General features: G+C 30.0%; 1 long non-coding RNA gene and 1 pseudogene across 1 annotated transcript; one reads left to right on the forward strand and one right to left on the reverse strand.

The window, feature by feature from the left end:
• Nucleotides 1-9,226: 9,226 nt before the first annotated feature.
• On the reverse strand, nucleotides 9,227-10,303 carry LOC123269644 (annotated as a pseudogene).
• Nucleotides 10,304-14,178: 3,875 nt separating this feature from the next.
• On the forward strand, nucleotides 14,179-14,941 carry LOC123268289. The gene is made up of 2 exons (XR_006510203.1): nucleotides 14,179-14,518; nucleotides 14,854-14,941. It is a non-coding gene; the product is annotated as an uncharacterized LOC123268289 (long non-coding RNA).
• Nucleotides 14,942-23,265: the final 8,324 nt, after the last annotated feature.

Here is a 23,265-nt window from a genome sequence, read left to right on the forward strand (position 1 = left end):
ATGTACCATGAAATCACAGTGTCGACAAATGATCGTCGAATGACCGTCACTTGACTATCGAACGGCCATCGTTCGACAATGAACGACGAGTATCATTGTGAAAGTTTTTCACTGTTACTTTATGATTTTTATTCTGTATAGTTATCATACTTCACTCTTGGAAAAACCAAATTTTTACTTGACTTCTCCGATTTTTTATCTCAGTAAAAATCGTTGATCATCGATCGATCGTCTGTCATTTAACAGTTATTTGAAAACATACAAATTGTCAAAAAACCGTAACTCGGTGGTGGATGCACAGTAGTCTGTAAGTGAAACGAGCGTATAATGTCGGTAAGTCAGGAACAAGTGTTGTATTTTTTTCATAGTCTTAAATGAAAAACCATAATAATTTTTGTTTATGAAAAATATAATAATATTGTTTTTTTTTTTTTTTTTTTTTTTTCTAATCGTTAGATATTTTATTCAACAATTAATTAATTAATAAATTATAATTTATTTTCAACTTAACTTTAAATATTTTCTGCACGTCTAATATTTTCACCGTAATTCCAAAATTAGAATCCATTATTAAAGATTTGAGTTTTTTTTTTTTTTTTAGAGACGAAAACTTTAATTTCAAAATTACGGAAAAATTGTTTGTATCAAGAAAAATTATTATGAGATATTTTTTTTCAACAATTTCTTTTTCAGATCTTTTTTTATACAGTTAATAATTTCACCGTAATTTCGAAATCAAGATTTTCGTAATCATCAAAAATTTGAATCATTTATTACGATTATTATTTTGAAGTCATGGAAAAAATATAAATTTATTTAAGCTATTTTTATCTGTACAATGAAAAAAATGACTTGGTTTTGACACTTTATGAGGTGACTGATTTAATCGTTTCGAACAGTGTCTCAGATAGCCGAACTGGTTAAGTTTCGGGCGCGCAACTAGATGAGTCGGGTTCAATCCCCGGTCTGTCCGAAATATTTTTTTTTATTTTATTGTCCGTGACAGTAGCGTAAAATTATCGTATTTCGACAGTATATTGAGCGTACAGTGTCGGTCAAAACGTCGTAGATTCACTTGCGTATGCACCGTATATATTCGATGAATTTATAGTAGACATCGTTCACAACGGTATCCGATGCTGACTGACAAACCACTCGGTAAAAAAGAACTTTATACGGTGAAACGACCGTGAAACAACCGTAGATCGACCGTGCTTTCACCGTGTCGCCGAAACCGCCAGGGATGTATTAAAAATGAGTATTAAAAAAAAAAAAAAATATTTATTTATTTGTCTAACGTTTATTACTTATATAGCTGAAATATTTCTAAGTTATAATTAAAAATTATATTCTAACGAAACAAAGTTATTTTAAATTTAAAATAAAAATATTGTATCAAAATTAATTAAATTTATTCTAACATTAAGAGCGGCGCGATAAACAGGGCCTAGGGCGACATCAAGCCTAAATCCGTCACTGAATACACAGCGCTCCAAATTGTATCTATTACGACGTATTTGAGCTCTTCGAGCTCATAAACATGGTTTGACAGCTATTTCGAGATTTCCTAGCTCAAACATAGAATTGTTAAACGTTTTTGAATTCTTCGAGATCAAAAGTCTAGTTTGTATTCACTTTTTTCAAAATATTTGAGCTGCAATAACTTTTGGTCAAATCATCCGATTTGAGAACGCTGGTTGGCATTTAGCGTGGTTGAGAGAGCTTTACTTTAGTAATTCTTTGAAAATGAAAAAAAAAAAAAAAAAAATTTTTGAAGTTCTTTCAGAATCTATCGTGCCGATTTGGTCTTAATTCACAGAAAATCGTATACACAATCATGGCAAATACCAGCCAGGATAGGTCATATGGACTGGTGCAACAGCTTCATATCAAATTATACTTTTTCATCCGTCTTCATACTTACCTTTATTGTTTTCATTCACTCACTTGCAGTTCGTGCAACTATGAAAATGCCGTCATCAAGTGGATTGAGGGTAATCAATCAGCTAAAATAAGCATCATATACCTGCTGAAGCGCAAAAATAGAATGCTGCTGGACGCAGCTCGATGTATGTTGATAGAAGTTGGGCTACTACAATCATAGTGAGCAGAAGCTGTCGCCACAGCGAATTATGTGAGAAATCGCAATCGTCTTGAATTTTTCTAATATTCGAAAGTTTAACAGGATGGAGGGTTTGTTTGCGATATGCCGTAACTAAGACCATCAGCATGATTAATTTACGCGTTAATTCAGATAAACTAAGAGTGTTGAGGGGACTCATTTGCTCAAGTTTATTGAGAATCGAATCAAGAATATAAATTTTATTATAACTGGGCTTACTAGGTTTCTCTTTGTAGATGCCCTTTAGAAGTCGAGATAATAAAGAACTTTAACCAATATGATCATAACATTAGAAAAAGAGCAGAGCTACAGTTAAATAAGAAGCTTGAGTTTTATAATATTAAGACCAATTAAATTTTTAATTTAATGCAATATTTTCGATTTTTTTCAAAATCTCCCTTAGCTAGGCCTTATTACCTGCCGTTACCTTTTACTTTATTTTTATTTTGATATTTTATTTACACTTACAGTGAAACCTAGTTTTGCTACCGTCAAAATACGTTTTGCTGTGGGAATTGAACTACTTTTTTTTCAGTGTAGCAATGGATAATTCAGAGTTAATAAATATTCGTGATAATAGCCACTGACATATATGCAATTCATTATTTGCTTGACAAGAACAATAATTACGGTGGTCACCGATATGATGGAGATTAGTTGAGGTGGGGGAAAGAAAGGTCTTACACGGAAAAAAGTAAAATGTAAAATTCACTCGGACTCCGGTTAATTTTTATAGTTTCAAACAGTACAGCGGCCATCGGGGTAGCAAAAATGTAAATATTACAGAACTTAATGTATAAAGTGTAAAAGCCACAATTTATAATTTAATATCGAAAATAAGTGATTAGTAGCTGTCACTATAGTAAATAACGACTCTGTCATCTTACAAAATTAAAGTTTCAAACAGTAAAAATTGCCGTTTCAGTATATAGTTCATTCTATAAGGAGAAGGGGGTCTCAATCTAGGAAAATTCAACTCTTAAAATATATATTTTACGAGTCCAAGCAAAAGTTAATAAATAATTATAGTTTCATTTTTAGCGTTGCGTTTAAAATTTACCATTTTACTTTGTAAATATTGATGTTGCTTGTATTGGAAATTTAGTAACTGTATTTTATATATTTTTTACACATCATACGATAATTTTTTAAGTACGAAAATAAATATGATGATAAATATCAAAGTCAAAATTCTTAATTATTACACAATCGTTTAAAAAAAAATTTTAGAACGTATTTAGTGTGCGTGGTTGCAAAATATTTTACTTTTAATGAAATTCGTAAAATCTATTTACTAGGACTTTAAAAAAATTGAAATACACAATGACGCACACCAAGTACGTTCTAAAATTTTTTTTTTAATTTTTAAATTTACAATAAAATTTTTTTTAATTTCCGAAAATCATAAACAATCATATCGGTTACTTGGATTTTTTAATTTTTTTATTTTGTATCTTTTTTTAAAGAAAAAAAAAAATTTTTTTTTCCTAATAGTCTTATGAACGTGGACTTGGCGCGACTTTTTTACAGTGAAACTGTTTTTGTTCGGATAGTTTGTAACAATAGTTGAACGTGTACTCGGCGCGACGGTTTACAGTGAAACTGTTTTTTGTAGGATAAATTATAACACTAGAATATCAGTCGATTGCAACTTTAATTGCTTAAAAGCGCACTTGTTAATTAACAATTTTTTTTTGTTAGTTAATATCAATTTTGAAAAACAATATTTTTTTAAATCATTATTTCTATTGTGCTTTCTCATTCTTAAAAAAAAATTGCATTAAAATTTTTTTTTTCTTTAGTAAATAGACAATTTGTTGTAAATAAATAAATTTTCTCGTAAAAAATTTTTTTTATGCTATATGAATTTATAAAAACAAATATTAATCGTTTTTTAAACAAAACAAATTTTATTCTATTTTTTATTTATAAAACATAAAAATTTTAAAAGTAATTTTTTTTTTTTTTAATTAAAAAGTACGACAGGAATAATGATTTGAAAAAAAAAATGGTTTTTACTATTGATATCAACTAACAAAAAAATTGTTAACTAACAAAGGCGATTGGTATTAATGAACAAATTTGTTTAAGAAATGATTTTAATCTTAAAAATCATTATCTTCATTTTTAATTATTTTCTAAGAAAAAATTTTCAAACATTTTTCATAAACATCATATTTGTTTGTAATATACTTTATAAAAGAATTTTTTAAATAATTGTGGGTAAAATTTCAAAAAATTCATTGCTGTGTTGCTGTTATCAATGTAAAAATAAATCCATCGGGCTATTTGAAAAAAAAAAAAAATTATTAAATGTTTTATTTATGTTTCATACACTGATAAAAGGATTTGTTTATAGTTAAAAATATTTGTTAATATTTAACAAATCATTTATTAGAGACCACTTTTTAGTCCTTAACAAATATTTCTTAGTATTTAAAAAGATTTATTAATGTTTAATAAATGAATATCAGATTTATTAAATACAAACAAATCATTTTAAATACTAAGAAATATTTGTTTGATACTAAAAAATGGTCTCTAATAAATGATTTGTTAACTATTAACAAATATTTTTTTAATACAAATAAATCCTTCTATCAGTGTAGTTTTTTTTTTTTTTTTTTTTTTTTTTTTTTTTTTTTTTTTTATAGCTATTGGTGTCTTCTATGAGCAAGAAAATCAACTAAGCTCAAAAAATATCATCTGAATTTTTTTGAATGATTTTCAGTTTTCCGAATTTCTGCATTAAAAAATAGTTGAAATTATAAAAAAATTATTCTTTTAGCATTTTAAAATTTTACTGGCAACAAAATATCGGTGTAAAAAAATTTTTTTTATTTGCAAAAACTTAGTTTAAAAGTTAAAAAAAATATGAGCTCTACGGGGACTTGAACTGAACTCCGAGACAGTTCGCGTGCGCCATTTCCGTCAAACCATTGTCGTAGAAAAATAAGGAACATAATAATAATGTGAGGCAAATAATAATAATAGTAAGCGGCCGCTCACATACTCGAAGTAATTTGTTTTTTCATGTTTTGTGTAATTTTTTCATTTTTTTCTGAAGACTAAATTAACTTTTAAAAAATCAATTCCTCAATATTGGTATCAACTGATTTCAAATTTCATGAATTGACCAAATAAGTCATCGTCAAATGACCGAATTATGAAAAGTTCATTAACTTCTTTGTTTATAAAAAAAAGAATAAAGTTAGTTAGCTTTTCAAAACTTGATCCTTTATCGTTAGGTTTTCTGGACGATTTATAAAATTTGGAATCGATTGATATCACTATTGTGGAATCGATTTTTTGAAAGTTTATTAATTTGTAAAAAAAAAAAATTAGTTAACTTTTTAAAAATTGGTCTTGAGACAATAAGTTATTGGGTCGATTCATAAAATTTGGAATTGATTGATCCCTGTATTGTGGAATCGATTGATACCTATGTTGTCGAATCGATTATTCAAAAGTTAATTTAGTCTTAAAAAGAAAAGAAAAAATAACAAAAATGATGAACAAACAAATTACTTTGAGTATCTGAGCGGCCGCTTACTATTATTATTGTTTGCTTCACATTATTATTATGCTCCCCATTTTTCTACGACGGTTTGACGAGAATGACGCACGCGCTCTGTCTCGAAGTACAGTTCAAGTCCCCGTAGAGCTCATATTTTTTTTAACTTTTCAGCTAAATTTTTGCACAAAAAAAAAATATTTTTTACATCGATGTTTTGTTGCTGGTAAAATTTTTAAATGCCAGAAAAATAATTTTTTTTTAATAATTTTAACTATTTTTTAATGCAGAAATTCGAAAAAATGAAAATTATTCAAAAAAATTCAAATAATTTTTTTTGAGCTTAGCTGATGTTACGTGTGAGCCTACACCTGGTTATTTACCTGTCACGTAAACAGACCTCCGGACTAGCTCAGCGTCTCACTGAAAAATATTTAGATGTTGATAAAAGGGTGGGTCGCTCAGTGAATGAAGAATACTCGTGAATTACGGTACTAATTGTTTATTGGGCGTCCCCAAAGCATGGGAGTTGCCCCAAATGGCCCTGAGAGTCTCTTTTACAAACTAATTCTATTTATGAAAGCAAATCTAATCCAGTACAATACTTTTGATTCTATAACTGAGAGAGAGAGATGGGACAGCAACGAGAATGAGAGTCTTAGGAGACAATTAATCACGATGCAAGACAACTCGGACTCGACATAGATTCGGACAGACTAAACGACTGACTGATTACAAGAGGCCTCTCCTCCTGGAGGTCCCAGGTTTATGTAACCTCGGTCGCGGATGCCGCCAAACACCTGTATCACTGCGCGGAACTTGTATTATTCCGCGGTTGAACTCAGATTATTCCGCCCTGAGGAACTAGGTGGTTATTGTCAAGTTCCCTAGTCAGCAGAAAATGGTATCAAGGCGCCGAAAGCGGTTCCCTGTGCTAGAGTACCTGTTCGCTCGGTTCCCATGAGAAAGCGTCTCCTCAGCAACACGTGCAAGCAGCGATTCTCGGTAACCAGAGTCAGGCTAGAAATACAACGGAAATTCGGTGTCTAATTCAGGTGGGCAAGTTGGCCCATCGATTTATAGAAAATATATATAGAATATCATAATATTGACGGGAGGGTAGGTCCACCCGTCACAGCTGATTTTCTTGCTTATAGAAGATACCAATAGCTAAATAAAACAAAAAATCGAATGATTTTTCGAGGGGTTACAGATATTTGTTTATAAGCGCTTGAGAGGAACCGCGTTGTTTTTTTCATTAAAAAATTAATATCTCGTAAGCTATTGGTCATAGAGACATCGGGTTTGGCTCATTTTGTTCTTTATTTAATTCTCTAAATTTCATATACAGCATGTCTGGACTACTTTTGGCGTAGTTTCTGAGATATTTTAATTTAAAACTCAACGCTAAAACTCTATGTTTTAAACAAAAAAAAAAAGCAACACATACACACAAATGTTTAGAATTTTATTGAGTATTTTGAAAAAAAAAAAAAAAAAAAGAACCCAAAATCGGATCATTTTGTCGAAAAGTTGCCAACAAACCGCTTTTTTCCAGGCCGACTGGTCTAATTTATTTATTTATGTAGTTATCCAGATGGTACAAAAAAATTATGGTTTTTGTCTAAGACATCATGTGTGCATGGTCCGATTTGAAAAAAAAAAATTTTTATTATTCAAAAAAGTATATTGATCAAATGCACCTAAAAAAGTTTTGAGAAAACTCAATTCTTTCATAAACAGCTATTTTGCAAGTAGCTTTGGATTAATCTATCTCGTTAACAAATAACAATAGCTTGAAACATGCTAGAAATAACATTTAAAGAAAAGATTAACAAATAAAATAAGCACAACCCGATCTCTCTAGGACCAATAGTTTACGTCATGAGAATTTTTTAATGCAAAATTTAAGCGTTGAGCGCCAATACGTTTAAATAAGTAGCTCTAACTTGGGAAATAATTTATCGATTCATCTATTTTATTTCTTAATCACAGCTTGTACTGACTTTTATTCAGAAAAACTTTAATTAAGTATAAAAAAACTTTATGCAGTTGTAATTACCAAAAAAAAAAGTTTTTCAGTTTTTCATGGCTCAAAAATAGTAAAGATATGATATATGACTTTTCATTAACATACACGCAAGTTTGTAGTGACGAGAGATTTTAAGAACAACTTATAAATAGGAAAAAAAATTTTTTTCTTTTGCAAAAAAAACGCTTTGAAAATTGTTGCTACCAATGAGGTGACGGTATATGTCTTAATATGAAAGACGAAGAAGTACAAATAAGTATCTCTCTCTTGAGTTTTTAATTCTGAAAGTTGGGAGAAGGGAGAAAGATAAATTATTTTATTATTATTAGAATAGACAGACCTAAGAAAGAGAGAGAGAGGATAAGGTTTCTTATCTTTCGATCAACAGATGACGAAAATTATTTTAAATATATTTGACGAAGATTCTGTTTCTGAAAACTTTTTCAAAAATAAATTAACTCGCTTTTTTCACTCAACAATTGAACCAAATATTTGTCCATACAAAATAGGTATCAAAATACTCGGAATTTTATGATTCGGATAAATAATTTGTCGTTTGAGGAACCTTTTCAAAAAATAAACGTTATTATTAATAAAAATTAATATATCAAAATTAGCATATCAAAATAAACATTAACTTTTAGATAAATGTTTCCTAGAAGTCAAGTTATTTATCCAAATCATAAAATCCTGAGCTCAAAAAAGAGATACTTACTTTGTTTCTTCGTCTTACACATTGAGGCATATACCATTCGTCTTTTAGTGTTACAATTTTAAATAATTGCTAAAACCGCTGTTTCAAATAATTCATTCTATTATAAAAATTTTTTTTTATTATATTTTCTTGTCTACAAAACATAATAATTTTTATTTTATTGCTAATTTTTTACCTTTGAAAAATATGAAAAATGGTTGTGTTTGATTATCTAAACACACTGAGAGAAAAGTGCATAGTTAACTGAATCATAACATCACAATTATGAAAATATAGTTTTCTGAATTTTTTTTTTGTAGTTACTCAAACTATGCATTAGTTTAAGTAACTATTGATAAATAGTTATATCGACTATATTTTAATAAATATGTTTATGTTATCGTGTTAAACAAAAAGATATTAGGTGACTGAAAGGTTTTTACGGACAACGTCTCAGATAGCTAAACTGGAAGAGCCCTTAGTTCGTAACCAAAAGATCCGGGTTCGATTCCCGGTCCGAGCTATCCGAATTATTTTTTCTGTTTTCTGAGTTAAAGTTAATCAAGATGGCTATCAAGCTGATATTTAACTGAAAATAGTTTAAGTAACTATCTATTGGGGTTCAATATAATAAATAATGTTAGGTACAAGAACTGCAATTAAATAGTGGTGATGCTATTTAACTAGATTTTCCTAGTTCAGTTGACCATATTTTTCTCTCAGTGCATGAATCTACTGTTGAAATATACATATTACTTTGATATTGGTTATTTTAAATACAATTAGAGGATAGGGAAACACAAAATATTAATCAAATTATGAATTTTATGTATATCATATTTTTATTTATAACATTACAACATATTACACATCTTCTTGACTATTTTCATTTGAGCTTTCTGTACTTATGGAACTACTTGTATTACTTTTATTTATAGATTTTCTAGCTTGTTTTACCCTTCTTACATTATCATTATTTTCATAAATATCTTTGTAATTCATTCTAACGATCATTATAGAATTTATCAAGTCTGATTTCAGCTTTGCACGCAGGTCTGAAAAAATATACTTTAGTCCGGAAAACAGTCGCTCTACGGAAACTTGAGTTGCAGGAGCCGCTAATATAATTCTTGCAAGTTGAAATAATTCAGGCATTAACATCTTTTTTTCTTCCCAATATTGAAGCAGTGGAATTTGAGGATTTCGTTCTTCTTGATTCTTAAAATTTGATAACAATGGCTTTATATCAATAGTTGCATTTTTTTCAAGCTTTGCCTTCTTTCGAGCGTGTAGTTGTTGGAGTAGCACTGTTGGTATTGAAGTATCCTCTTGAAGTTCTTCGGATGATTTATCCACTACACTATTTGATAAATCCTGTTCAGTTAGATCACCTCTTTTTAATGAATTCAAGCTCTGCCATACTTGACTCAAATGATTTACAGCTTCAGTCTCCTGTTCTTCGGTTAGTAAAACATTATAAAGAGGGTCTAAATAAATTCCAGAAATTAAAGCAAGATTCTCAAAGAGATTATCTTGTCGAACTTTCATATACTATATGATGTTTTTTGATAATGGCGTCTGAATTTTTTCCGTTTGTTCGAGGCATATTAACCACACTGAATAAAATTCCGGCAACTTTAGCTGCTCCTTTTGTAATTTTAAAGTAGCATCTTTTGCTGGTTTTAATGCTTTTACATAATGTTTTATGTTATTCCAATCACTCGCAGTAAGTGATGGAACGTAACTTTTGAAGTCTTCCAATTTAAGCAAAGAGAATAACATATCATACGTAGATGACCAGCGAGTAGGCAAATCGAGAACAGGTTTCGACGCAGTCGGTCTTAAACGCCTGATTTCGTTAATTGTACTGTCGACTCTAAAAATTTTAGCTGCGTTTCTTGCTTTCGACAATGATTTCTGAAGGTTTGATTTATTGATTGCAGCTTGGACTGCAAGCTGCAGCGTATGAGCGAATTAAAATTTCATTAAATTTTTTTATGCTTAAATTTTTTCTGAATAAAAGTAAGTACAAGCTGTGATTAAAAAAAATAGATCAATCGATAAATTATTTACCAAGTTAGAGCTACTTGCTTAAACGTGTTGGCGTTCAACGCTTCAATTTTGCATTAAAAAATTCTTATGACGTAAATTATTGGTCCTAGAGAAATCCTGTTTTGCTTATTTTATTTGTTAATCTTTACTCTAAATGTTGTTTCCAGCATATTTCAAGCAATTTTTATTCGTTAACGAGATAGATTAATCTAAAGCTACTTGCAAAATATCACGGAGAGGAAAGAATATAACTTATTCCTATGTAGAATGGTAAAAATTACCATGTTACATAGTAGCTGAAATTTTTGTGAGAACCCTGTGTAAATTTGATAATAAAAATCTTAGAAATTGTGATAAAAATATGAACAATCACTCATTCGATGCGGAATTAAATTCTGAAAATAATGTTGTTGCTTTTTTCATTTTTTTGATGAAAATTTCAATTTGTTATTAACAAAAAATATATCCAAAATAACAAATCTTAGCTTTTTGTAAATAACTCAATAACTATTAGTGATATCAAAAATCGGAAAAAAGATCCTTAAAGAGGAAATTTCTGGAAAAAAATCTCGACTCCCGGAACTCTAACTTGAAAAACAATAATTTTTATTCACTGTTGAAAATAGGGTTCCACGCAACTGCCGTCGTATTTTAGCATCGGCGCGGCCGTGTGACAAAAGTCGCGCGGAACTCTATTTTCAACATTTAATAAAAATTATTATTTTTCAAGCTAGTGTTCAGGGAGTCGAGACTTTTTTTCAGAAATTTTCTCCTCTTTAAGGATCTTTTTTCTGATTTTTGATATCACCAATAGTTATTGAGTTATTCACGAAAAACTAAGATTTGTTATTTTGGTTATGTTTTTTGTTAATAACATATTGAAATTTTCATCAAAAAAATAAAAAAAAAAAAAAACATTACTTTCAGAATTTAATTCCGAATCGAACGAGTGATTGTTCATATTTTTATCACAATTTCTAAGATTTTTATTAGCAAATTTATACAGGGTTCTCACAAAAATTTTCCAAATCGGACCATGCATACTTGATGTCTTAAACAAAACCCATAACTTTTTTCTACTGTCTGGACTGCTGGGTACTATATAGAATGTATGCTTTTTGACCCACTAGATGAAAGATCGCAAATATGATATCCGCTTTATATCTGTTAGTCCCAGTGTTCATCTATGTACACTTAACATAATCTACATAGCAGGAAAATATTATATAGATAGCTCATGACTTCAAGTGTAAATGGGCCGAATTTCCTCCTTGTTCAGATTTTTTTTTTTTTTAATTTCATAAATAATATTAGCGTTTGAGTTATTTACGAAAAACTGAAAAATTTTTTCTTTTTTTTCAACTTGTCTTGTAAATGACAATCGTAATTTTTTATGTGCTGATTAATCCTTGAAAAACAATTTACTAAACGTCACTCCGAATCAAATAAGGTATTACAAATAATTTTAGAAGCTTTATATCTATTCAACACGTTTTAGAACTTTTTGACTAGACATATTTCTCATGTAAGGCGCATTTTACGCCAAATTGACCACTTTTTACCCTGACCCTTTTCGATTAGGCTGAAAATTTTTCAACCTTTTCTACCCTATAAAAAATGCTTTTCATAATTTTTCAAATGACCATTACTTTCTCAAAATTTAACTTAGTATAGAATAGGGACATTTATTTTTTCAAAATTTTTGTTTTTAAATGTACATTTCAAAAAACAAATAAAAAAAAATTTTTTGAACCCATTTTAACCATTATTTTTTAGATTTTTGAAAAAAATCAAAAATTTCTCGATGGTAACCATTTTTTAATTTTTATTTTTTAACATATGAAACTTTAATATTTTCTGCAATTTCTCAAATTTTTTTGGAGTGGTGTTCTATTGATATTTTTTTTTTCCGATTGAAAAAAAAAATTTTTTTTTTTAGCTTTTTTTTCTCATAACACCGTTTTGAAAATTTTTTTGTTCAAAGAAAACTTCGAAATATGAAGAAAAAACATAAAAACAAAAATTGGAGGTAGGGTAAATGCACCAATTATTGACCGATTAAGGTTTTCTTTTTCTGTACTAAGCTATAAAAAATCTATTAACCTACTAAAAACAATTTGTAATGGATTTTATTAAAGTTAAATACTGAATTAATAATAATTAATAACTATTTATAATAAAAATTAAAAAAATTATATTAATTTTGTTATTTGAATCTTGAAATACTAAAATCACCAATTATTGACCGAAGAAACCCAATAAATGACCGACCATTCTCCAATTAATTGACCGCTGAAATAATTATAAGTAATTTTGTAAACTACATGTATGTAATTAAATTTATACAGTACTTTTGAAGTATTAACGACATTTTTAACAAAACTAAACATACAATATAATTTTAAATCGTACTTTTTTATAAAATAATATAAATAATAGCAATAATCAACATAAAGTCACATTTCTTTAGGTCACAAATAATCACAAATTCATTTTGATGACGATAATTCTTCTGATTCACTTGAAATTTTTTTATTCTTCTCCTTCTTTTTTTCAATTAAAGCTTTTTCACTAGCTTGTAACTCTTTTTTATTTTTTTAATTGCTTAGCAATTTTTTCTTCTAATAATTCGTTCTTTGATATAACCATTCACTAAAAAAATTAGAACAAAATAAAATTTAATAATCAAAAAAGATTTTAAGTATTATTTTAATTATAAATATACATTTTATAATGATTATTTTTATATTTACAAAATATTGAATGACTAAAGTACTTTAAACACTTGACAGATTTAATTTTGAGGTTAAGAAATTAGTATTATAAATATACGGTCATTAATTGGATTATGATAAAATCAAAGGGTCTAATAAATGACCGAATGAATTTTTTACTGGGTAAAGGGCTTCTGACGGATCCAATAGTTGACCGGTCTTAAAATAATACTAAAACTTATAATTTAACTTTATTTTTTCAAAAAAGTTGGAATCCGATCTTTAATTAACATAATAAAACTAAAATATTTTATATTATGGCGATAAATATCACTAAATTAATGATGAAATGCACTCACTCTCCAATTGTACGCTAGTTATTTTTGACCGCTTTATGGCTGGTTGCGGTGTAAACAAACTCAGAATATTTTTTTAAAGCTATAATCACTGCGCAATTAATTGCTTAATTTTTTATTATGATGATTAAATGCCATATTTTTTTATTTTAATACTTTAAGAAAAAAAAAACCCTTGTAAAATATTAATTAATTAACTTTTTTATACATCGGTCAACTAATTGGTGACCGGTCAACAACTGGTGCATTTACCTTGGTAATCATCGAAAAAATAAATGGTTTTTTCGAAAAATTAAAAAAAAAATAAAAGAAAGCTTCAAACATTTTATTTGTATTTTTTTTTCAAAAACTAGATTGAAAAAAAAAAAAAAAGTTGTTCTTCGGTCACTTCTCGAAACCATGAAGAAATAAATTTAGCGAATCAAAAAGTAGAAAATTTTGAAAAGGCGAAAATTTATCAAATGTGTTGTTTTAAACGCCTGTCCATTGTTAAAAAATGGACCGAAAGAGAACTTTTTTTTTTTACTTTCTTTATTTTTCAAATTAGTTGTGGAAAAAAAAATGTTCAAAAAAATTTTTCGTATTTTTTTTTTTGGAAAGTACATTAAAAAACAAAAAAAAACGTTTTAACATGTAAAATTTCGAAAAAGTAATCGGCATTTGAAAAAAAAAATTTCCGTACTATACCGCCTACACTAGAAAACTTATCGCTTACATTTTTATTTACCTTCTTCAGAGGGCGCTAATATTCAACACTTAACAGTCGAAATTTATGTGAAATGAATTGTGAAAAAAGTAAGGGTGGGAGGAGTATTCGGCTCGGAGTCTTGGTCCCTATTCGCTCTGTGCGCGACTTCAGCGCCATGGCACGTTTGAACTACAGGGGGCTATTGTAATATATTTCTTATGTATTGAATGGCTGTCAGAAATAATAATATCGAATGATAAATAAAAAAATGTTTTTTTAATTAAAGGAAATATTTATAATAAATATTTGTTAATGTAAAGTGTTCTTGTGCATTAAAAAGTGAAATGTAAGTATATTTAATACCGAAAAAGTAGCATAGAAGTTAGCACACATAAAGATAGGTTAACTGAAATCAGACTGAATTCAAATAAAAAGAAAATAGAGAAAAATTATAAAAAACTTGAATAAACATTTAATTATTTTTTTTTTATAATTAAATTTAGATTAAACGAAATTACCAAAATATTTTATTGTTTCAAAATTCTACAAATTAAAAGTGCTGATTGTTTTAGAGTACAAAAAAAATAGATTATGTTTGCTAACTAAAATTAACATATTACAATTCAATAATAAAGCTGGGAAAAATTTTTGATCGATTAAATTTATCATTTTTATTTTTAGATTTGGATTTAAAATGGAAACCATAATAAAAACGGGATTTCAATCAATAACCCACGAAATTCAGTTCCAGCCACAGACATTGGTAAAAGGAAAAAAGCTGGTTCTTGCTGAACATGTCCGAGAGGTAGAAGAGTTTCGCAAGAATAACGAAAGCTATTTGATTAAATCGCGAGTAATCAGGCAAGCATTTGTCCATGCAACAGCTTACACCACGAGTTCAAAATTAAATGTAGAACGATATGTGGTTGATGTTCAATGTAATTGCGTTTATAATCAAAGTAAAAAATGTAAACACATCGCTGCGCTGATTTACTTCATAAATAATGAAAATAGTGCTTCAAAAACAAGTATTGAATATATTTAATTAAATATATTTTTACATGTTTTAATTTTAAAAAATATATACAAATTAATCGAGTTTTATATAATAATGGTTGAATTTGTTATAATATTGATTAATAGTTTGTGGTAAATTAGAGTAAAAAATACAATAAATTTTAACACGTTGAAGTTTTTAAAAATATAAACAAATTTTTCGAGTTTTATGTAGTATTTAATTTCCACCCTCTTTATCTTCTTTATTTGACAATATTGGAGGTTGTAAATTTGCTAAAACACAACAGATGTGCAAAATGTCATCTATGCAATGAAGTAAATTTTCTGGAATTTTATTCAGTATCTGATATGTTCTTAAACGCTGCATGATCCGTTCTACGTGAATTCTTAGTCGTGCAACACTGTATGTTTCTAGAGTTTCTGCTTTGGAAAATTCATTTTTCTTTTCCAAAAACGGTGGCATAATTATATTTACTTTTTTACCACTTGTATCTATGACCGTTTTAATTTCAGGAAAACCTTTATCAGCTAATACTTTGTCACCATCTTCTAACAAATCAAGCAACCCTGATTCTATTGTCAGCTGAGAATCTGACTTCCGTCCTCCAGCAACTTTAGATTTTAAGCTAATAAAACCTCCAGGAGTTATACCAATTAGAACTTTAGCCGTAAAGTTCTTTTTAACACGCTTTTATTAGCTTCACCTGTATGTTTGTTTGTAACCGACCCTTTTGGGCTCGATTTTGCCCTACTTTGAACGATCAGATTTGATTCAAACTTTGCACACCTGTCAAAGGTCGATGACAATGCAATAATCCGATCAAAATATCCGATTATCCTAATTAGATTCGCCAGGATTAATTAATTTCTTTCCGCATCCTTTGCATGCGAGTAAGAGAGATAGAGCGCGAACTACGCATGCGTGCAGTTCCAGACTTACTCTTTCGGGCACTCAGTTCAGCACAACCTTATAGAGACTAATATGGTAGTTGCGTCTTGTTCCTTATACTTACATATATGTTCCGACAAATCTAATACGCATTCTATTATCATTTTATAATATCCATAATATGTTTATAACCGTGATTTACCAAAAAACACTTCGTATTCACAACAAAACAAAATATTCAGGACAGAAATATCAATTTATTTATGTTGCGGAATAAAATTTGGTAACCAGCATGACCTTGGATCTGCAGTCGATAAGGTCACCAACTGTTAATAAGATGAAATTTTCGGAGAGGGAGCCTGAGAAACGGCTACCGCATCCAAGGAAGGCAGCAGGCACCCAATTTCCCCATTTGTCTGATTAGTTACTGTCTTAGAATAAACATCAGTGATTTTCTGATTTTTTTGAAAATCATTGATTTTTATGGCACGATACTGAAATTATTGAGTACTATAGTTCTTCAACACGCTTTATTAAATATATAATCTAAAAGCAGCCAACATTTACTCAATCTCACTTTAGTAGTAAATTGATGTAATGATAAAAAATGAAAAATAAATAATAGTTTAAAAAAACTAAAAAAACACGCTTTTATAGAAAATCAAACTAAAAAACAGAAAATAAAATTTAATAAATTTGGATTAAGAATAGTGTAAATAAGAAATAAATGTACATTATTGTAAAAAAGCGTGGGGTGCATAGTGTCAATAGTTATAAACATTTTATTGACAAATGTGTAGAAGAATCATCACTTTGATAATATCATAAAACGCACTTTAAATGATATATAGTTGATATATAGTTAGTAAAACGCATATATAATGATATATAGTTTTTTTTACTCGGGTATGCCTCTATATGAGTACATAAGACTACTTATGTGCTGGTAAGGGTATGAGTATATCAGACTATATGAATCCATATCAAGTTATATCAACCCTGACCAGGGATTTTTTTTTCAAGTTTATCAAAGTATATATAACTTTATAAGGCTATATCAGGGCATATCAGGATCTATTAAAAAAATAATGTAAAATTAGATATGAGCATATCAAGCTATATCAAGTCTGATATACAGGGTGATCCAAAATTACTTTTACAGCGAAGATATTCGAATAGAGGAAACGATTCTGAGCAGAAAACTTCTCAGTCGTTACTGAAAATTTTGAGTAGTTTTTGAGTTATTCAAAATTTTCGTTGACCAATCAGATACGAGATTTAACATTTAAAAAAAAATACAAAAGAATAAATTATAAATTTGGCTGCGTTGCGATTTCCAACTTCACGTTTTACTTTTGTTTGTTTACTTTTTTTTAAATAATTCTAATTTTTAAGAGTTTAAACAAATGTAACCTTTAAAATAAAATTAAATACTCAATTTTAAACTTAATTTCAAAATTTAAGGAAGCTATTGAATTAATAAATGGATAGGTAATCAAAGATAAAAATTAATTTCTTGTAGACAATTAAGAGAATGAATCCCATGTTACTTATAAGGTTAAAGACGATAACGTTAATCAAGAAAATAAGAAGGGTAATACAGGCTGTCTATCAGGATATTTATAAAGACTCTTATCAGGAAAATTAAAAAGACAACACCTAGGCTGCTCATCAGGATAATTTTAAGGACTTTTAACAGGAAAACTAAGACAACAAAATCCAGACTGCTTATCAGGATATTTTTAAAGAAAATTTAAAGGAAAAAATTCAGGCTGCATATCAAGATAATTATCAGGACTCTTATCAGGAAAATTAAAAGGACAAAATCTAGGCTACTTCTCAGAATAATTTTAAGGTCTTTGACCGGGCCGAGGACGAGGATGACTTCCAGGTTGCTTATCAGGATAATTTTAAGGACTCTTAAGGAAAATTATAAGTATAAAATCCGCGCTTTTTATCAGGACAATTATAAGAACTCTTATCAGGAAAATTAAAAGGATAATATCCAGGCTGCTTATCGATATTATTATAAGCACTCTTATCAGGAAAATTGTAAGGCCGAAATCCAGGCTATTTATCAGAATAATTTGAAGGACTTTTATCAGGCCGAAGACGTAGATGACTGCCAGGCTGCTTATCAGGATAATTTTAAGGACTCTTAGCAGAAAAACAAATGGGAGACAGTCCAGGCTATTGAAGGGTATAATAATAAGGACTTTTATCAGGTGGAGTACAAGGACAAATTTCAGAGTGCTTATCAGAATAATAATAAGGACTCTTATCAGATGGATTACGAGAACAATTTCCAGGCATCCTATAAGGATAACTAACATTACATTATAATGACTGCATTATTATCTATAGTAAAAATTTTATTAACATATGAAATTTATAACGTCAGTGAACAAATCTATTATAGAAATTGTTCAAAATGTCCTCCATTATTTTGGATACAACAACGAAGACGCTTGACGAAGTTCGTTGCGCAGTTATCGACCATCTTCTGTGTGATCTCTCTCAGACAATCCGTGACTTTGTCTCGCAGAGTATCAACGTCGTCAACGGGATGACGGTAAACATTGGCCTTCACATGGCCCCATACAAAATAATCCAACGGATTGAGATCTGGTGATCTTGGAGACCAATCTATTATTCCACCTCGACCGATATAGCGATTGGGAAAATTTGCATGAAGCCATGCTTGCGAAGCTCCTGCTGTATGAGCCGGAGCGCCGTCTTGTTGAAACCACATTTCTTCATAAATCCTCCGCGGAATTCCTGCTTCTCGACATTCTTGCCGTAAATGTTGATCGAGAAAATCTACATATATTTCTGATGTTAAATTTTCTTCGAATTCATAAGGACCAACCTATAATAAATTTTGTTGTCAGAACTTTACAAATCAAAAATTAGTTGAAGATAATTATTATAATAAATTTAATTTACAATCGTGCGTTGGCCAAAGTGGATTCCTGCCCAGATGTTAATCGAAAACCGGTTTTGATGATTCCGAACAATAGTGCAGTGGGGATTTTCTTGAGCATACCAGTGGAAATTTCGGGTATTCCAAAACTTATTCCGGCCAAACTTACTTTCATCAGTAAACAGAATTTTTTTGAAAAAATCTTCATCGTTTTCGAAACGATTCAAGAGTTCCTGACAAAAAGCCATACGAACTGGATAATCCTCGGGCTTCAACTCTTGAACTCGTTGATAATGATACGCGTGAAGCTTTTCATCTTTCAGTGTTCGTTGGACGGTGCCAAAAGACAAATGCAGTTGCTGAGCAACTCCACGAATACCGATCTCTGGATCTTCCTCAACGGCCTCAATGATAGCCTCTTCGTTCTCATTATTTCGTGCACGACGTGGTGCACCAGCTTCTCGGTGATTTGGTAAAACATTACCAGACTCACGTAATCGGCTGACTGCACTAAGGATCACTGGAGAACTTGGATGCCGCCGATTCGGGAATCTCTCTGCATACCTGCGCCGTGCTTCAGCAGCATTAAAATTGGCCATACCATACAGGAGGATCATATCAGCATACTCTTGAGCAGTATATTCAGCCATAATACAGATATTGTTTGAGAAAAATCGATTTATGAATATTTAAATTCTTAAGTAAATTATTAATTGTAATGACAGATACACACCGAATTAATTGATTGACATAAATAAAAAATAAGCGATCGCAACCCGAACGTGGTAATAAGCGTGCTCTTTTGTTCTGAATGAACGAATAAAAAATAGAAGACTAAAATGTAGGATACAAGGAAGATCATACAGAAGGACCATAAGAAGAATGATTAAAAGGACAATATGCAGAAATTTTAAACGCGTAGACAACTTAAAACACTCGAAAGAATCAATTGATGATCAAATCTAGATTGTTAAAAAAAAGAAAACGTTCTAAGAGTTAAATTGGAGGATAACATGAAGGCAACAAAATTGAAAGCTTAGCAGGATCATATTCAGGATAAATTTGAACGACTAAACTGAAGGAGAATCCGAAAGATGATTTTACTGGATAAAGTTTAGGTTAAACTGCAGGAGTAAAAATCATGTTATCAAGCTTAGATTAAAAGACAATTGGCCGAATATTCAAAAAAACACAATGTGGAGGCTAGCAAGATCGAATTCAAAAATTCTTAGAGGTTAATAATAAGGGTATTGCTGGTAATCTCGCTCACGGTCTCGCTCATGATCTTGCTCGTGGTCTCGCTCATGATCTCGCTCGTAGTCTCGTTCATGATCTCACTCATGATCTCGCTCGTGCTCCCGCTAATGATCTCACTCGTGGTCTCGCTCATGATCTTGCTCGTGGTCTCGCTCGTGGTCTCGCTCATGATCTCACTCGTGCTCCCGCTAATGATTTCGCTCATGGTCTCGCTTATGATCTCGCTCGTGGTTTCGCTCATGATCTCGCTCGTGGTCTCACTCATGATCTCGCTCGTGGTCTCGCTCATGGTCTCGCTCGTAGTCTCGCTCATGATCTCGCTCATGATCTCGCTCATGGTCTCGCTCATGATCTTGCTCATGGTCTCACTCATGGTCTTGCTCATGATCTCGCTCGTGGTCTCGCTAATGATCTCGCTTGTGGTCTCGCTTATCGTCTCGTTTGTTGTCTTGTTTGTCATCTCCCTAATACGTCTCCCAACTTATTTGTTTATCTATAATATTTCTGAAATTATTTAAAACTTGAAATAACTCTACTCAATTATATGGAATTTTATAAAGTTGGAGTTTCGGATCTCAGCCCTAAAAATAATGTTAATTTTTTAATTTCACCTTGCATAGTGATCTAGATATTGTTCTTAAAATAGGCATTTTTTCTACAATTTTTTTGTGAAATCAGTAAATTCCAGTTTCCTGATAAGAGTCCTTTTTATTATCCTGAGAAGTAACCTGGAAGTTGTCCTATTTGTTTTCCTGATAAGACTCATTATTACCTTGATAAATAGCCTGGTCCTTATCTTGTTAGTTTTCCTGATAAGGTCCTTACTATTACCCTGTAGCCTCGATAAGCAGCCTGGGAATTTGTCCTTTTACTTTACCTAATAAAAGTCCTTATTTTTATCTTGATAAGTAGCCTAGAATTTATCCTTATACTTCGTCTGATATGAGTCCTTTTTATTATTCTGACAATTGACTTAGAATCTTTCATCTTTATAATTTAAAATAAATTAAATTTTATCTTTGATTACCTATCCATTCATTAATTCAATAGCTTCTTTAAATTTTAAAATTAAGTTTAAAATTGAGTATTTTATTTTATTTTATTTTTTAGGCGCGCAGTAGCCTATCGGATCCGGCCCTTGCTTACCAAAGCATTGGATCGGGTTCGAGTCCGGCGTACACCAATTAATATTTTCAATATTTAAGTGTATTATACTGCTCAGCCCAAGAAATAAAACGAGTTCTAATCTCAAAAGTTTACCCCCTAACGTAGTCGCTCACGACCTTAGTAGTTTATGCGACTTTAAACAAAATTAAGAAAAAAAAATTTTATTTTAAAGGTTACATTTGTTTAAACTCTTAAAAATTAGAATTATTTCAAAAAAGTAAACAAACAAAAGTAAAACGTGAAGTTGGAAATCGCAACGCAGCCAAATTTATTATTTATTATTTTGTATTTTTTTTTAAATGTTAAATCTCACATCTGATTGGTCAACGAAAATTTTGAATAACTCAAAAACTACTCAAAATTTTCAGTAACGACTAAGAAGTTTTCTGCTCAGAATCGTTTTCTCTATTCGAATATCTTCGCTGTAAAAGTAATTTTGGATCACCCTGTAGACATATCAAATTGATAAAGCTTGATCAGGCCTGATATGGCCAATTTTCATATCAGGCCATATCAGGACATATAAAAAATTAAATATGGACATATCAGATCATATCAGGCCAGATATGAACATATCAAAAATTTTTATATGGCCTTATCAGCTCACATCAAGCCTGATCAGAATATTTTTTCACGGGTAGGGCATTCGTAAAACAAACAAAAGGCCATAATGGCTATTATGGTTGCAGTAAGTGCATCCAAGAAGGTAGTTATAGTGAATCTGTGTGTGAAAATTATTTACTTTAATATATTTACTTGAAATATTAAATTATTATATATTGTTTGCCAATTAACTTCAAATCATTAACCATAAAATTGAATGGTAATAAGTGATCCCTCGCAGTTTCGGAATTACTATGAAATCACAGTGAATTCACAGTGAAATCGTCTTCACCGTAAATCTACTGTGGGTTCACGGTAATTTCATAGTGAATTCACAGTGATTTTGTGCCATTTCGTCACTATGGTTTAGTGGTGGTATCACTGTAGATTCATGGTAGTCTCACAGAGATAACACCGTGAGTTCACAATAGTTCCACAGTGAATTCATAGTAATTTCACTGTGATTTCACCGTCGTTTTACCATGATTTAACCGTGACTTCAGAATGATCTGATAGTTGTAACACCGTTAGTTCATGATAGAGTTTCACTGTGAATTCATAGTAATTTCACTGTGAACTCATTGGGTCCGGGGTAAGAAAATTGTATATGATTAATATATAATTACATCTAATTTAAATATAATTATGTATAATGGTTTTTGTGATTATATATAATCATGTATAATTATATATAACTATATATAATCATGTATAATTATACATAATTATATGTAATGGTTTTTGCGATTTCGAATAATTATATATGATTAATATATAATTATATGTAATAATATGAGATGGTTTTTGCAATTTCGAAAAATTATTTATGATTCTTATATAATTATATGTAACGAAAAAAAATAGTCATTTATATAACATATGCAGGACTTGTAGTTCACACGAACATATTTTCTCGCGATGTTCTCTTAGGTCAATTGGTAGCAAGTCAGTCTTCCGAGTATGAGGTTCGCGGTTCGATTCCTGCTCCCGACAGATATTTTTTTTTTTCATGGAAATAATTATATACAATTATTTTTACCCCGGTGAATTCACTGTGAATTCACCATAAATTCACTGTGGATTCATTGTGAATTCACCGTAAATTCACTGTGGATTCATTGTGAATTCACCGTAGATTCACTGTGGATTCATTGTAAATTCACAGTGGTACCACTCTAAACTCACAGCATTACCACTGTGAGATGACCATAAAACTACAGTAACCGAATGGCACAAA

Source organism: Cotesia glomerata, linkage group LG7, assembly GCF_020080835.1.
Source record: "Cotesia glomerata isolate CgM1 linkage group LG7, MPM_Cglom_v2.3, whole genome shotgun sequence".
In the NCBI taxonomy this organism is placed as follows: Eukaryota; Metazoa; Arthropoda; class Insecta; order Hymenoptera; family Braconidae; genus Cotesia; species Cotesia glomerata.